Source organism: Pseudopipra pipra, chromosome 6 (genome assembly GCF_036250125.1).
Source record: "Pseudopipra pipra isolate bDixPip1 chromosome 6, bDixPip1.hap1, whole genome shotgun sequence".
In the NCBI taxonomy this organism is placed as follows: domain Eukaryota; kingdom Metazoa; phylum Chordata; class Aves; order Passeriformes; family Pipridae; genus Pseudopipra; species Pseudopipra pipra.
In genome coordinates, this window is record NC_087554.1 from 49,772,517 (window position 1) to 49,785,524 (window position 13,008).

Consider the following 13,008-nt stretch of genomic DNA (forward strand, 5'->3'; position numbering starts at 1 on the left):
TGTCCAAAAGCTGTATGGGGACATGTCCAAGTCCACCACTGGGATAAGGAGGTGATGGAGCTGAAAGACTTATTTACATTAAAAAGTATGCAGATGGAAAGACTGTTGGAAGTAAAAGCCACTTTTTCCTGGGAATTGCAGCAACTGATGTGCCTATCAATACACACGCCCTCCTCCATGCTTGCAAAAGTCCTCCCCTCTCCCCCAACATCTGAAAAGCTCTTATTTTACCTGTATTGTCTGTATTATCTGCAGTAATCAGTCTGTCATCCCTTCCTCTGTTTGCATAAGGTTGATAGATGGATGAACAGAGTGAGAGATGCAGCTCAAGCCCCCTGCCCTGCCTCAGGGCTGGGACCCTCTGGGAGTTTTGGCACAGGCTGAGGTGGGGGGCTCACAGGCACAGCCACACACTGTCCCTCAGCTGTGCTCTCCCCCTTGCCAGCCTGGCTGGGCACCAGGGATCCTGGATTAATCCCTTGGATGCTGCTCACTGCCCCAAACATTGCATCCATTGAAATAGTTTTTATTCTCTCATAATGGCAGTGTGCACGAGGTCAGACTGATCCCAAGTACCTTCCTGTTTGATGTGCAAAATGAAACAGGAGAGCTCAGGATTATGCACTGAAAAATGGCGCCTCCGTGTATTTAAATTAAGTAGGGTGCATGAATTCATTATGATCTGAAAGCTCTTCAAACACCGCCTAAGTAGGTACAACAGCTTCAGATGAGCCTCAGGACTAGTTGCTAATGCATATACTTGAGAAAGTTTCCTGGGTTTTTTTTTCCTGTGCCTACTTACAGCCACAGAGCTCCAGCTTGAAAAGAGTATCCATGCAAAAGGAGGTCCACTAAAAGAAGCCAAAAGCTGTAAAAATATCTTCAGTGTAATTTGACTCTCAGCTGCAGGTCTGCAATTCTCAGGACTTCCCTTCCACTATGTAGAGAGGAAACAAACTCTGCCTTGGCATAGACAGTAGCAGCAATAATGAAAACAATATTTTTTAGCAATGAGCAGACATTTTTGTATTGCATAGAAAATAATATAATTTTTATAGTCTCAAAATTTTAAAGCTTAAAAGGTTCACTGTGATCATAAGAGTGCTATGATCATCTTCTATGATTCCTTGGTTCTATTTCTTGGGGTGGTTTTTTATTTTTTCAATCATTTAATACAGAATTGTATCTTGCTATAATTTTGATAAGGCTGCAAGCTACAATCCTGGCATTGCTACTTCCTGCAAGGAACTGGCATCAGACCCCTAGTTTGTCTTAAGATATGTAGGAAATTAGGAAAGAGCCCTGTAGCTGTGATTAAAACACCTCAACCCCCTTGCTCAGCTGTACATCTGTCTTTATAAGTCTGTGCATGGAGATAACTCATATCTTAAACTAATTTTTCATCCCTTCTAAGGAAGCCTTTTCATCTCTGGCACAATGTGCAGGAGTTCCTCCTCATGCATGACAAACTGCAACGGTTTGGTGAATCTGCAGAACGTGGTTTCAGTTTTCCAAACCTCCTGGCAGCTCTAAGGTTTTCAAGTCCATTAGTGGGACAAGTTGTTGGCAGCTTTAACTCTCAAACTCTCTTAGTGGGTGAAACTTTTCCCACTACAAAATGGCAGCACAAGATACACTGGGAGGATAAGCTACACACTATCATCACCTAGCTGGCACTGGGGCAGGTCCTGCTCTGTGTCCTGTGGTGGAACCTGCACTCAGGCTCTGGCATGCCTCCTCCAGCCAGCCCTACTGCCATCACCAGCCTGAGGCAAGGATGCCTCGGTGTTGGTCATAGCTGAGCAAGATAGAAACTGCAACTGCCTACCCCTGATCGCTCATGTGCATTTTCTTACCCTGAATAAGCAAACCCCCTATTCCCCTCCCTTCATAGGACCAAGACCCTGGGAAGTGAAGTCCTTTCAAGTTCTGTCTTCAAGGGCAGCTCAGCTGACTGCACATCCCCAGACACAGGCGGAGCATGTTTTAAAGACAGTTCTTCACTTTTGAGAGGAAAAGGTCATGAATATCAGTCACTCTCAAATTCAAAAGGCTGCTTCATCCTAATCAGGGAGGTGAAATGTCGCTGGCTGTTTTCTGCAGCCAGTGCTTTGCCCTGAGAATATCAGAGATGCTCAGTGTTATCATAGACACCCCTACATGCCCAAACAAAAAGGAGATGACTAGCTGACCAACAGCCCCCACTGCCTGGCACCAGGACCCTTACCATAAGTTGTGCTGAGCTGGACACCAGGCAAAGGTGTGCTCATGTCACAGTGCAGTGGAAATCACTGGAGCTGAAAGACCAAGAGATGGGGGAATAAGGGACGTACCTCAGGTCCTGTCTCTATCCATAATGTGAACAGTAAATCACTGCTGCCATGCTGGCAAAAGCTGAGCTGTCACACTGGAACAATACAAATAGAATGAGAAAGAGTCAGAGAGCAATTGAACCGCCTTTCATCAGCAGCCAAGGGTTTACAAAAACCTACCACTTGGGTCTCCCAAACGGTGGTAACTGGATCAACTTCAAGTTTATATTTGCAGTTTTTCCAATCGTTTCTCAAAGTTCAGTCTCTTCCTCCTGTGTTGTGGGGGTGTAACCATAGCTTTAGCTTTAGAAAGGACTTGACTGTCTTGGAAAGATAGGGGTAAGTTTAAAGATAATGCCTAGTTGTGCAACTGGGATGGGATTCAGGAGACCCAGAAAAAGAGAATTAGAGAAAAGATAGCTGTTTTTTGCTCTCCTCCTTCCAACCACTATTACTTTTGTCTTTGCTGATGAAGTTGGGAGTCAACCATTCCCTCCACGGTCATGCTTCACCCTCCTCAGCAACCACTAACTGTCTCCTTTGAAAAGGATTTCCAACCAGGAGAATACAGAATCCCCTGGGACTCCTACCTACTAGATCTCAAAACACCACTAAATGGAACAGATGAAAACAAGGACATCAAAAAGGAAAAAGACTCTGCTTCCCTCCTGAGCAGGCATCATGAGACAAGCAGTAACTGAGAGCCAGCCCTCACATCAGTGTGCACAGCAGGAGAGGGCAGTAGTGCTGCTGAGACCTGGGCAAGGCTGAGAGCTCAGATATATACAGTGTCTATAGTGATCCAGAGGCAAACAGCATTTTGCTTTCATCACTGTCCAAGAGCATCCTTAGGGTAATGCTATTTCCCCACACAATTAGAAACTTGAGAGACATGAGGATCCTAGTGCTCCCCTGGGTGCCCTACAGCCCCAGGATGGACTGTACCATGTCTATGCCCCAGCAATAGGTAGGGACTGAAAATGGACCCAGCACTTACATTGGGGCACAGAGGCATGAGGAAGAGATAAAGGTGCTCTATCATGTGTCCCCTCATGCTGCCAGGCTCTCTGAAATTGCAGCTGCACACCAGTATGTGACTGCTAAGCACAACCAGGTAACTCAGCATTTGGAGGTCTCTGGCAGAGGGTTTTAAGAAGACAATTTCAGTTATGTCCTCAGGATAATCTTTGCTTACTTTCAGTTTTATCTGTCACAAACTTTGGTTCCAAATTGGCATGGGCATAATCACTTTCTTCTCTTCATCTGGGAACAGGGAAGAAGTAAATCACTAGCCAGCGGATGTGGTCTTTCTGTACAGAGTTTTTGTTTTAGTTAAACTTTGGAGATGTTCTTGAACTTCTTGCATTTTCCAGGCATTTAAAGGCATCATGAATTACAATGTAATTGAAAAATGGGCCTGTTTCATAGAAATGAAGTGTAACCAATAGCCCCAGTCTGCTGACTTAATAAAGAAGCTTAACATTATTATAACTATATTAATAACAAGGCCAGCTAGCCATTAGCAAGAGGAGTTCATTCATTGCATCTCTCTGACACTTTCCAGCTTGCTCTTTCATGGTAAATGAGTGCTGCTTGTGTTCATTTTCTATTCAGATAATTCCCATTAGCAAGATAAAGATATGGGTGAGAGATCCTACTTTACTTCTAAATAAGAGCTGTTAGCAAGATGATGATAGAAATGATATGAATCTATGACAGAGGAAAATACAAAGAGGAGAAGGAATGATAGAGAAAGGAGTCCTGGTGCAGAAGAGCAGAGGAGGATGAGGAGGAGGAACCTGAAGCCCTGATCCAGAGCAGTCCAAGATCTTTTAACAACTCACCCCAAGCTAAAAGAGACTCGCTAATGGACAGAAGCACTGAAGGGCCTGGAACAGAGACAGACAGATGAACTCACTGGAAGCTTGTTGTGTTTAGCTTTATAGCAAGCTCCTAACTGAATCAATATGAGCCACATATATTCCCACTGGTCCTTCATTCTGCTTCACAATCTTGTTTTGAATAAACGTCTCAGCATTTCAGAGACATGTCAGCTTGGATGTATTTCATTGACCAGTTGCACTTAATATAATCTGCTTGATATAACACTGTGAAGGATCTGTTCCATTTTCTTGTCACACCAGCAGATAAGGTGTACTCAACAGGTTAGCCAACCTACCCAAAAAACCTCTCTGCTGAAGACTAGGTATTACCAGCTCAGCAAAGACGTCAGTTTTGTGCTAAAGAAGGGAAAGCAGTTGATGCAATCTTTTTGGATTTCAGTAAAGCTTTTGATACTGTCTCTCACAGGATCCTTCTGGATAAACACATAATGAAGTGGGTGAGCAATTGGCTCATGGGTGGAGCACAGAGGGTAATAGTGAATGGAGAAACATCAGACTGGTGACCTGTCATTAGTGGGTTCTGCAGGACTCCTTCTTAGGCCCTGTGCTCTTCAACATCTTCATAAATTACTTCAACACAGGACTGGAAGGGATACTAAGCAAGTCTGCAGATGACACAAAACTCAGAGGAGCTGTTGACTCCCTCCAAGGCAGGGAGGCCCTGGAGAGAGACCTTGACAAATTACAGGACTGGGCAATCATCAAACATTTGAAGTTCAACAAGGGGAAGTGCTGGATTCTGCACCTGAGATGGGGCAACCCTGGATGTACGGACAGACTGGGGAATGAGATGTTGGAAAGCAGTGCCGTGGAAAGGGACCTGGGGGTCCTGGTTGATGGCAAGTTGAATATGAGTCAGCAGTGCCTTGGCAGCCAGGAGGGCCAACCGTGTCCTGGGGGGCATCAGGCAAAGCATCTCCAGCTGGTCGAGGGAGGGGATTGTCCCACTCTGCTCTGCACTGGGGCAGCCTCACCTTGAATATTGTGTGCAGTTTTGGGCACCACAATATAAGAAAGATATTAAGCTATTGGAGAGTGTCCAAAGGAGGGCAACGAAGATGGTGAAGGGTCTTGAGGGGAAGCTGTATGAGGAGAGGCTGAGGTCACTTGGTCTGTTCTGCCTGCAGAAGAGGAGACTGAGGTGACACCTCATTGCAATGGAAGATGGGAGGCAGGCACTGATCTCTTCTCTGTGGTGACTGGTGACAGGACCCAAGGAAATGGCCTGAAGTTGTGTCAGGGGAGGTTTAGGTTGGATATTAGAAAAAAGTTCTGCACCCAGAGGGTGGTTGGGCACTGGAACAGGCTCCCCAGCCTGTCAGGTGGTGACAGCACCAAGCCTGACAGAGTTCAAAAGGCATTTAGATGATACTCTCAGGCACATGGTGTGATTCTTGAGGATGGTTCTGTGCAGGGCTAAGGGTTGGACTCAATGATTCTTGTGGGTCCCTTCCAACTCGGCATAATCTGTGACTCTCTGAAAGCTGCTCCAGTGTTAGGTGTTTCTTTCTGGGCTGCAGGACTTCATCGCGTCTCCTCTTGCTCCGTTCACCTGTTCCATGAGTACCAACCAACCTTTGTACGTAATGAGTCAGAACCATTGTTTCAGTTACCATAACAAATTTAAACTGAGTTTGAAGCTTGGTGCCTGTTTCAGACCTAAAGAATGATTTCTGTATTCAAAAGTTTACTTGTTTTTTTCAACTATTTTAGTTGCACTGATAGAACTAATTTCTACACCCCTTTGTCTTGCTTCTATCTGCCTGTAGTAGAACAGTGTGAAGTCTGGTAAAAGGCAGTTTTTAAGGGAAATCTATTCAGGTTCTGATGTGTAAAATGCAGATGTAACTAAACAAAGTGCAGCCTTCTTTTGTGTCAAATACACAGCAATCAGAATTTATTTTTTTCTACAAGCCTTCCTGAAAATGGATTATCTAAATCTTCTGTCTGCAAATCAATATTCCCACTACCAAGCAATCTCTCCAGAGCCAACAAGCATTCACACTCTTAGTGCTCACCACAGTTGCTAAACACTACGCTGATATGTCTTTTGTACTGGTGATTAGTGCTGCCTTCACACTGCAAACAGGGTTTGTAAATATTTGTGAAAACCTCTGAATGCTGCTGGATTCATCCATGTTTCTGATCCGTACAGTAGTTACCTTCACAGATATTTCTAGAAAATCCTCTCCCCCCCCTCTGAAATTGTTGTAGCAATAGATTTTCATGACTGAAGCTCAGCCTGTACAGAAGAGTAAAGCAAAGGACAATGAAGTCCTCTCATGTTGAGGCTTCTGTGTACTACAGTTGCAGAAATAATGCTGAGTGGGCACGCTTGATGGGCACGCTTGTGCATTAAAATACAAAAACAATTTTAGAAAGAAACTCTTCTGAATTAGTTCAATTTTCAGTTGTTCACTTTGTTCACTTTAAAATTGTTTTACCGTGGTTTTCTTTATATTTACTCCTTCTTTTTGTAACAGCTATTCCTGGGAAGTGTATTCAGATAATAAAATTAGACTCAGTCCAGTGGTAACAATACGCCTTAAAGGTTTTAAAAAGCCACTGTTAAACAAAAACAAACAAGCAAACAAACAGATGATAGTGCTGATCGTTTTGTAGGGCCAGTTAATTTTTTTCTTACAAAAACTTTGTGAAAAGGGGATGTTTCATTCACAGCATTTGGACCAGGTCTGCCATGACATTTTCAAACTCCACTTACTCCCTGTGCATCTGGCTTGCTGCATTTATCCTGTGGTGGCTGGCTGCACTGGCCTGGATGTAATCTTGTTTGCATAGTCAGTCACACACAAAACGAAGAATTACTCTACTGTATGAACAGGGTATTCATTACTTGCTACATCCCATTTTAAAGGTTTCGTTCACCCAATCAAGAAACATGATACAATGTGACACAGCTGAACTGACATAAAATGAATTAACCCATTAGCTGAAACGTGGGTTACCTAAATGGTCCAGGAAATCATGAATGGATAATTAATGATTAATTCTTAGAAAGAAAAAAAATAAAAGCTTTATTTTAGTCTCAAGGAGTTTCTGACCAGTATGCTTGCACAAATATGAACTAATGTAATAGCAAGAAGGAAGAGACTAATGCATCTGCATCAAGCCAGTGAGGCTACCATGCCAGAAGCCCTTCTGGTATGCAACCAAGCCTGTCCTGAAGGTGGCAAAACTCCCACATGTTCAGGGATACTTTTGTTCCTAGATGTTGTAGGATCACATCAGGCCAATTCAGCTCATAGGATAAGCCTTGCCAAACTCTTGATAGATCGCTCCTTCCCTCAAAACAGATTTAGCAGCATCTCCAGTTTGGTCTGCCAAGTTCCTTGCACTGGTGAAGACCCTGCACAGAGAACAGGGTCTGGTCCAGGATATAGCACAGTGGGCCACCCCTATTTGAACAAATCCTACCTGACCACAGAGGTGGGACGCTCATGATTATGTGCTGCTTTTCTTAGTAAGCGTCCGGATGTGATGGCACAAAACACCAGATGTGTTCAAAACTGCGGAATGATCTTCTCTGTCAGAAAGCTTTGGTCAGCTTTGTCCTTAGAGTGACATTACAGAATGACATTTGAAATCTTAAAACAAACTAGATTAATAATAGCAAATCCCTATAAACTATGAGTAATTCAAATTCCTGAATATCATGACAAATTTCATGGAAGATAAAGATTCTTCTGAAAAAGTATCTCCACCTGGAGACTGCTTTTACCAAGCTACTCAAGTGAACAACTGGTCTAGTGCTACTGTCTGGTCTCTTCTCAACACTTCCATACCTGGAAGAATGGCTGATAAAATTTCCTCCGTTCTGCCAGAGTTCTCCAAACCTTAAATTGTATAGAGAGATGTGCATTGTTTCATTGATATTACTTATAGATTTCTGTTTTCTGTATTTTTAGCAAAAGTTGTACCATTGCATAAGCATCTTTCTCTCTTGAAGTAATTAAGACTCTGCCGAAGTCCAGCTGCAGAGAAAGACAGGTTTGTAAGAGTGTACATGTGTTTGGAAGGAGATTTGACAGCTTGTGAGTTATCTAGGCTTGAAAACCTGACAATTGGATTGTAATGTTTGAAATTAATATTGCTGGTTTAATTACCAAATAAATCTTTGTATATGTTCAGGGAGCTGATGGGGTACTTTTTTTTGTGGACAGTATACCTTCTGCTTTCCTCACCTTTCATTATTTATACCTGCCTAATACTATACCTCTGATGTTCTTGATATCTATTCATTTGGAAAAAGGGAAAGGTTACTTTCCATAATAGCTTTCTCATGCTGCATAAGATAGATTGTAAAATGACTGCTTTTTGGCTGGGGAAAAAAAGGAAAATTTCTCTATTGTCACAAATCACTGTCTGCATTTTACAATACTATATCTCTCTGAGCAGCTGCAGTTTAGTGTAGGGATTGCCCTTCTTCAGCAACATGAATGTGTTCTTAAACAGCTGGAGATAAGCACATTCAGAGCCTTACTGAGAACACACCATCACATTTCCATTGGTAATGAGCGAAACATCTACAGTACTTTCCATCTGAAATGAGCTTTACTGTAAGCTAAAGATACCAGCAACCAAGAAAAAATATCATGTCAGGTGGGCAGTAGTCTCTTGGAAGCATGGTGGCTCTTGCCCTTACGCATTAGCAATAAAATTCATCCCTGTGATATCTCCAGTAAACACAGATGCTTACTTGCACCTACAAGGGAAGTTTTTCTCATTCTTGAAGTTATTATAGAGATGATTTTGAAACAAAGAAAGGTGCAAGACTGTAAACAGCAGGGTACTACATGATAAGGAGATTTAAGAATTACACAGTTGCAGATAACTGTATGGTTTGGGATTTTTTTTCCTCTCATTTGCTCAAGTTGTGGTTCCTATGTTTGCATGGTAACCTTGTCAAGGACTGCATGAGACAAAATACTATGCAGCAACAATGCATAAGCATAGGCTGCGTTTCATGTTTCCACTATAGGATGAGGATTCATGACAGAGTTGGGATCCAAACATCTCCCCAGACCAGTGGGTTTCTGAGTTGCCCCCTCAGGTCACACACAGGCTCCTGTGGACAGCTGTGGCATTGCTCAGGCTCGCAGAGCTCCTGCTTTGGGCACAGAAAGAGGAGTCCCCTCAGCCACAGCTGGGCTGACAGCATAAGACAGGCTGGGTTTGAGCCCCCAGGGATAGAGAAAGGACCTTGTGCTCACCTGCCCCAAATTTACCCTTTATGCAGGAGTAAAGAAAAAGATGACAGACACTCTGGTGCTCTCCTGTTCCTAGGCCATTTTGGTATGAAAAGCTCCTGAATTTGCTTTATTTCACACTGACTACAGCAATTTTGGTAACCGCCAAAGAGCTTGCTGAGCAATTATGATGGCTCCTACCTCTTCCTTGCTCTGCCAGCCTCCCATGTGGAAATGGGGCTGGCTGGCTGCAGCCACATTGCTGAGTCAAGACCCCAAAATGATTCTTACTAAAGGGAATTCTAACATGAGGCATCTTTCCCTCTGTTTTCCCATGCTGAAGCAATAGCAAAGCACCCTCCACTCAGTTCCTTTTGTAAATGTTCCTGTTGTGTTTGACTCACTGAGACAGATGAAGTGACCCTACAGCCAAATTTTTGGCTACACAGCCAACTCTCACAAATGTTACTGGCCATTTTTCCTTTGTTGGAACTGCAGCACTGGGGCTGGGCTGTGGGCTAACCATGCTCTCTGGTTAGCTTTTCAGGTCAGCTTTTCAGGTCAGCTGATACAGGAATATGCACCATTAACCCCCTCTTCAACAATAAAGTTCCCCAATCCCTCCATATGGGATCAGCCTTCACAGAGATGTGCAACAGGGCCAGTTGAAATGAGGTGTCTGGGTGAAGGCTTTGTTTTCTTTCTTGTGTTAAACTATCCTTGGTGCCCCGTTGCACAGGGGTCTCCTGAGGCAGAGACACCCTTCAGTGGAGAGGAGACAGGTTGATGGTACATTTTGTATTTGTGACTCCATGAGATATATGTGAGGTAATAAAGCTCTATCTGGATTACATGAACAAGACACCCACTGAAATGCTTCAGCATTTTAAAAAAATCCTGATTAAAAAGCTGGCCTTCACTTCTAGCTCCAAGCAGGCAAGGACTGCAAATAAAAAATCGCCTCTCTCCTCTCACTCTTCTATTGGGAGAATTTTGCATAAATTAAAATTAATGCATTTTTTCAACTAGGTCAGTGGAATGTAAATGTTCTGTTCCAGAGAGGATTATACATGGTAACTCAGTTAAGGGACACACAGCGCAGATCAATCCTGCTGCATTTATCAAAGCTGTGCTGTTTGGAACAGAAAGCAACCAAAGTTTTCCTACCAAAAACACTTCATTGCAGTATCAGAAGGCTCATGGGGCTGAGGATGGGTATTTGTCTCACTCCTGGGAAATCTCAAAGTCTTTCACTTTTGGCTCTATGTCAGATATGTCCTCAAATGTGGTCATGAAATCTGTATGATAAAATGGGACAGCAGAAACATCCCCATCTCAGTGGTTTTTAGCTCCAGTGGGAAAATGCCTCCCTGTGTTTGCAAACCAGGCAATGCAACATGAGACTCAGCAGCAAGTTGAGCAAAATTGAATTTGTGCTGCCCCAGGAGCTTGTCTGCTCCTGCTGTCAGGCCCACATCTGGTTGCTGCCAGTTGCATGCTGCCTTCAACAACTGCCTACTTTGTTTATGTTTTAGACCCCACAGTCAGCCTAGATGCAGACACTGTGCCAACTGAGCTCGTGCATCTGAGCCCCTGGTAGAGTCTGCAAACAAGCAAATAAGAAGAAATATAATTTTCTCTCTCTCTCTCTCTGGCTTGGATTTTCTCCTGCACCACAAATCTGCAAGCACACACACACTCAAGTGTATAGAAATGACTGACTTCCTGCCATGCTGGAGAGAGGCTTCAGAGGTAAGCAGGCATGTTGCTGCTTTCAGAACTGGACTGGGACTTTTGTTTTGATGGGCTCAGTACTGTATGTTCTAGTGTAAGAAAAGATGCTATGACTGAGACCATAATACAACAACAATTCAAACAAAATCTTCACAAAAAAATAAAGTATTTTTTTCATGATGGATGACACTTTGAATTACGTTAGCTCCCTAGAACAACCTCGTCTTTTAAAAAAAATCATAACTAAATCTTTCTGAGCTGCAGACATCCTTTTATGAGGATCAAAACAAAATTGCTATCAATGCAGAATAGTCCCAAACAAACTTGTAAGTAGTGCGTGGAAGGAAATGGGACCCTGTTTTTCACATGGTTCCAGTACACACATTCCTTGCCTCTCACTGCATAATCATACCCAGGATGTATTTTCCCATTCCTTCAAATAAAAAATGCTCCTGTGAATAAGATGAAAAGTCTCTATAGCCCAGTATCTCACCTCAGATATCAGCTTATGTAGATATTTAAGGAAGGGCACAAGGACAGGAGCAGTATACAGTGATCTGCACCTGATACCCTCTTCTGGTTTTTGGCAATCGATAGTTTCAAGAGTCCCTGAGCTACAGGTTGAAGGTGGATTTTTCGTCCTAACAGTGGTCCTATATGCCATGACTTTGTCTAAGTCTTATTTAAACACATTTGTGCAGCAACAAGTTGCTGTTTTGGCAACAAGTCCCATGATTTAATGCATCATGTGGAAAATTTCTTCCTTATGGTTTAAATCTATTGTAGGATAATTCAATTTGTTATCCCTAATTCTTGTATCGGAGAAATACAAATTAACCTTGGTCTGTTTACCTTCTCCATGCCACTGGTGATTTTATACACTTACATCTAGTCACCTCAGGTAGTTTTCTTTCCAAGTTGAAAAGGTCTAATTTAGTCTTTCCTGAAAAATAAACTGTTACAAAACTCTGACCATCCTTGTTACCTGTTCTATATCTTTTCTAAAGTTATTAGCTCAGTGCTGGAACACTATTTTCTGTTCTGTTTTATTGTGTTCTCTCATTTAGCAATTCCTACTATTCAATTTGCCTTTTGACTGTTGCAGGGCAGTAAGTGATGTTTTCAGAAACCTCAATTTCAGTTACCCAAGAACTTTCTTGAGTGTTGCTATCTAGAGACCGTCACTGCAGATGTATAAGTAGAGTTATTTTTTCCCTAAGTGCCTTACTTTGCACTTGTCAATACTGAATTTCATCTGGCACTTCACTGTCAGTTGGTATTATAAGCTCCTTCTGCAAAAGTCAGCTTTAGCTTTGATTATTATGAATAATTTTGTATCATCTGCAAACTTTGCCAGTATTCACCCGCTTTGCCATGCCCCATATAGAGATGGTGAACAGCATCAATCCTAGCATAAGCCCTTGGACACCCCTTTTGTAAACCTACCACCAGTCCAGAGGAAATGTTGCTATATTTATTCTGTTATTCATACAGCTCCCTATCACATTACTCACCTTTGTTCCTTGAGGTGGTGGCTGGTGTAAGTTCTGCTTTGGTAGCTCAGAAATTTCATATTTGCTCTTTCAGCACACTGAGTTGAATGCTATCTTGTCCTTGTTGTTTTATCCAGGTCAATTTATCCAAAAGGGTCTGCTTTTCAGAGGCTGGCTGTGCTTCTCTTTGTCCAAAGATGTTCCACCTTGCCATCAAAGCTTCAGCTCTGGGAATAATGCAGATGTAATCACTTGTTTATCAGAAAATGTAAACCTTTTGCATTTTCCAGCAAAACTAATCCTTAACAGAAGGGTCCTGTACATCTAGGTTAAGCTCTTAGACTGAGGGGGATTTCTT

At 42.7% G+C, this 13,008-nt stretch overlaps 1 long non-coding RNA gene across 3 annotated transcripts in view; it reads right to left on the bottom strand.

Annotated features, from left to right (window-relative positions):
• Window positions 1–13,008, bottom strand: part of LOC135416190 (uncharacterized) — a 29,285-nt gene that overhangs the window by 14,072 nt on the left and 2,205 nt on the right. For 2 of the 3 annotated variants that reach the window (XR_010431481.1, XR_010431480.1), the window contains exon 3: window positions 12,672–12,877. This is a non-coding gene — a long non-coding RNA (uncharacterized LOC135416190). Of the gene's footprint in view, window positions 1–10,353; window positions 10,722–12,671; window positions 12,878–13,008 lie in introns of those variants that run through there. The other variant, XR_010431479.1, reaches the window with a different exon arrangement.